Raw genomic sequence first — 4,737 nt, 5'->3', positions numbered from 1 at the left:
GTTCATGCATAAGAAACCATGCTTTATTAGATGCACAACAAAACAAAAAAAGTAAGGGTATTAAAACATGGGTTGCCTCCCATGAAGCGCTTCTTTCACGTCACTAGCTTGACGGTTGTCCCTTGTTAGGGTGGATTGTAGTGCTTGACGTCTTCTCCTCTCACTATGAAAACGTCCCCACTTGATTCATTCATGACCTCTAAATGTTCCATAGAAAGAACTTTCCTGATTGTGAACACTTGAGGGAGCTGGGAAGGAATGGTTTTGAGGCCAGGTGGGATTGGCAGATAATGACTTGATATCACGTTATCTCCCGGAGAAAAACCTTCAGTGGGAATTTTCTTGTTTCTCCACCCTCTTGGCAATCTCCCTATCACTCTTCCCTTTCTCTTGAGGATTTCTTCATTGACCCTTATGTCAGGAGGATCCTTCTGATCTGTTTCCACTGATTCTTGTGGCTTTAACTCTTGCAACTCTTGTTTGCCTTCCAAGGACTGTTTTAGAGTTTCAGCTGCTGGATTACTTTCCTCCAAACACAGATGGCTACTATCATCCTTAGGCTTTTCAGGTTCTGGTTCAGGCTCAGATGCAGGTTTGAAAACTTTGAAAATGAGCTGTTCATCATGTATTCTCAGAATTAGCTCTCCTTGTTCTACATCTATGAGCGCTCTAGTAGTGGCTAGAAATGGTCTGCCCAGAATGATAGGGTGTAAGTAGCTTTCCTCCATGTCCACAATGACAAAGTCTGTGGGGAAGTAATAATCCCCCACTTTCACCAGCACATTTTCAACTACCCCTTCAGCTTGCTTCTGAGTTTTGTTAGCCAGTTGTATGATTACATCAGTGGATCTCACCTCATTCAGTTGTAGCCTCTTCATAAGAGTTAGAGGCATCATATTTATGCTAGCTCCTAGATCACAGAATCCTCTGTCAATTTTTGTTTCCCCTATGATGCAAGGGATATGAAAACTTCCTGGGTCCGTTTTCTTAGAGAGTGTGTCCTTCTTGATGAGAGCACTGCATTCTTTGTTCATTGTTACCGTTTGTCCTCCCTTCAAAACTCTTTTCTTGCTTAACAATTCCTTTAAATACTTGATGTGTGTAGGCATTTGATGGAGAATCTCAAGAAAGGGAATATTGACATGGAGAGAGTTAAATGTCTCTAAAAACCTTGAATAGGTTTTCCCTTTTTCACCTCCTCCTAACCTCTGAGGAAATGGTGCTTTTGGTTGGTATATTTCCAGCATGCCTTTTTGCAGTTCCTTGGCTTGCTCAGTTCCACTTTCCTGCTTAACTTCTTCCACTCCTTCCTTCAAGATTTCTGGCTCCTGCTCTGAGGGCCTGATTCCTTCTTCTTCTGAAACTTCCTTCAATATGGTGATGGCCTTGCATTCTTCCCATCTCACTCTCTTTTGTTCCCCTTTAGGATTCTTTTCTGTGTCACTAGGGAACACTGCAGTTGATTTGACGGCCTGTTGAGATAGCTCTCCTACTTGAGACTCCATCCTCTTGAGTTTTTCACCATGGTTTCTTAAGGTAGCTCTCACATCATCTCTGAAGCTTTTCAATTCGGTTATGTCTTGACTCATGGTTGCCATCATTCCTTCTATCCGGTTTAATTGATCTTGAAATTGTTGGTTCGGATTAAGTTGGGTAGGTTGATTATTTTGGCCATGATATGATGGTTGGGGGTAAGTGTTTTGTGTGGCTTGGTATGATCTTTGGTTGGAGTTTTGGTATGTGGAATTGTTATGTTGGTTGTGGTTGTAAGGTTTGTGGTTTTGTGGTTGGGTTTGTTGGTTCCCCCACCCAAAGTTTGGGTGATTTTTCCATCCTGGGTTGTAAGTGTTGGAGTGTGGATCATATGATTGCCTTTGTTGGTTTCCCACATAGTTGGCCTCTTCCCAATCACCTCCTTCAATGCTTACTTCCTCTTGATCTTGTGTGTGTATTGCAGCCACTTGCTTTGTTTCTAATTGCCTGGTAAGCTCTGCTAGTTGCTTGGCAAACACCTTGTTTTGGGCTAGAATTGTATCAACATGGTTCAGCTCCATGACTCCCTTAGTGTTGTGCCTTTCTGATGCATAGTAGTACTCATTCTCAGCCACTGTCTCAATCACCTCAATATCCTCTTTCACAGTCTTTTTCCTGTTCAATGAACCTCCTGATGAATGGTCTACAGCCTTCCTTGATTCATAAGAGAGTCCATCATAGAAAATATGCAATTGCACCCAATCATGGAACATGTCTGGTGGGCATTTCCTTGTCAAGTCCTTGAATCTCTCCCATGCCTCGTAGAGAGTTTCACCATCTTGTTGTCTAAAAGTCTGAACCTCAGATCGAAGCCTATTGACCTTTTGTGGGGGGTAGAAACGTGCCAGAAACTTGCTTTCCACCTCATCCCATGTTGTTAGACTCCCCCTTGGGAATGATTCCAGCCACTTAGCTGCTTTGTCCCTAAGTGAAAATGGGAACAAAAGCAGTTTATATGCATCTTCCTGGACTCCATTGGACTTCACAGTGTCACAAATTCTCAGGAATTTTGTGAGATGTTGGTTTGGGTCTTCATTAGCACTTCCACCAAATGAACAATGATTCTCCACAAGTGATATTAGCTGTGGTTTGAGTTCAAAATTGTTAGCCTGAATGGGTGGTTTCTGGATGCTGCTACCACAATTCCCAGAGGTTGGGTTTATGTATGAACTAAGAACCCTCCTCTCAGGAATGGCATTGTTTCCATCAGCTCTCTCATGGTTGTGAACTTCTCTATCCATGTTGAGATCTAAAGCTTCCTCAAAATTGTCCTCAGATTCTCCTTCAGATTCCTCTTCTCCCACTACTCTCTTCCCTCTTGCTTCCCTTCTAAGTCTATGAAGGGTCCTCTCTGGTTCGGTATATGGAGGAGTTGATGTCTCTCCTCTCCTACCTGTCATACAAGAACACAGCACAGGCACAAACAAGTGAAATACTCTTGGTTAATGGAAGAGTATGGTTAGAGCAATTGAGGAATTAATTCAAACAGTTAGTGAGTCAGTGAGTTAGTTGCTTGAATTTAAAGGCATAAAGAAAGAAAGCATGTAACCGAGTGCAGAAATTAAAATTCAACAAGTAACTTGAACAGAATTAACAAAGCAAGAGAAATTGCTCAATCTAGTTAACTTCCAATTTGAGAATTGTCAATCGAAAACCAATCCCCAGCAACGGCGCCATAAACTTGATGCGCATAAACTAGTTATGCTACGATTTAGGAAATTGCACGATCGGCAAAATTCCTTCCGGCAAGTGCACCGGTTATCGTCAAGTAAAAACTCACAATAGAGTGAGGTCGAATCCCACAAGGATTGGTTGAGTGAGCAATTCGGATTAGAAGTGTGTTCTAGTTGAGCGGAATCAAGATTGAGATGAGAATTGCGGAATGTAAAATTGGCGGGAAAAGTAAATGACAAGAAATTGAAATGGCGGAATCTTAAATTGCATGAATTAAAGAGCAGAAACTAAATTGCTGAAATTAAAAGGGAATGGGGGTGATTGCATGAATTGAGTTGCAGAATGTAAAGAAAAGATGTAATCAGAATTGGGGGATTCATTGGGTTATAGGAGATATTGAGATCTCCGAATCAAAACATGTTTATCTCTTCCTCAAGCAATGCGTTCATTGAATTTTGCTTGGCAATCTTATATGATTGGATCCCAATCCCTTGGCTCACCAATTCTCTCTAAAAATGAACAAATTCCCAATCCCTTGGTTTAAATGTTCATAAGAAGAGATGATGCTCGATCACTGATTATACCACACAGTTTCATGAACCACAATTTGGTAGGATTACATGTCACAATATCCATCCAAACCCCAATCCAATTCACTGTGAGAAAGCTTCTCTAGCATGAATCCTTCATTCCTTTCCCAAGGTTCCGAAGGATTCCAATTATGGGTAGTTTCTTTCCCAAGACAACTACCCAATGGAATTAGATCGAGAAGCTTTCTAACAAAATTCAAGAGAAAAGATTGAAGAAGAAGATAAACTATTATTGATTCATTGAATTACAATAGAGCTCCCTAACCCAATGAAAGGGGGTTTAGTGAGTCATAGCTCTGAATTCAATTACAAAGATATGAAAACTAGCTAAAAGTGAAGGTAAAAGTCCTTTCTAACTTAAATTCTATCCTATTTATACACTTTCTATATTGAGCTTCTGTTGTGTTTCTTGGGCTTTGAGGCCTCTCCCTGCTTTCCTTTTGCCTTGGGTTTATGATCCATAATCTTGATGAGGCTGCTGATCCAAATTCTGTAACATTCATTGAGCCAACTTAGTGATAATCAAATAATGGCACATGACTCAATAAATTGAAATTTCAGACTCATCAATCCTTCAGGCCCAATCCCATAAACCATGATATTCAATTGGGTTTCATACCAGAATAAGTTTAAGTTAATGTTTGTGCTCAAATACTAACTTAAACCACAATATTTTTGGTCCAGAAACCTTTTCCAAGAGTGGCGTTTAAGTTGCAGTTCAAGCTTAAACTGCAGCTTAAACGCCAGACACTTCCAGTGAGGCCTTTTGTAGAAGCACGTTTAAGCTTCAGTTTAAGGTTAAACTGAAGCTTAAACGTGGAAATGGAAGAAGGCAGCCCTGGAGAGTCATGTAGTCGAACACGTTTAAGCTTCAGTTTAAGGTTAAACTGAAGCTTAAACGTGGATATAGGAAGGGCAGCCCTGGAGGTCGAACACGTTT

At 40.8% G+C, this 4,737-nt stretch overlaps 1 non-coding gene across 1 annotated transcript; it reads left to right on the top strand.

Annotated features, from left to right (window-relative positions):
• Positions 1 to 2,244: 2,244 nt before the first annotated feature.
• On the top strand, positions 2,245 to 2,348 carry LOC148571644 (small nucleolar RNA R71). Its single transcript, XR_015909032.1, has one exon. It is a non-coding gene; the product is annotated as a small nucleolar RNA R71 (small nucleolar RNA).
• Positions 2,349 to 4,737: the final 2,389 nt, after the last annotated feature.

Source organism: Arachis ipaensis, chromosome B3 (assembly GCF_059453495.1).
Source record: "Arachis ipaensis isolate K30076 ecotype BB chromosome B3, ASM5945349v1, whole genome shotgun sequence".
In the NCBI taxonomy this organism is placed as follows: Eukaryota; Viridiplantae; Streptophyta; class Magnoliopsida; order Fabales; family Fabaceae; genus Arachis; species Arachis ipaensis.
This window is presented reverse-complemented; position numbering and strand designations above follow the sequence as displayed.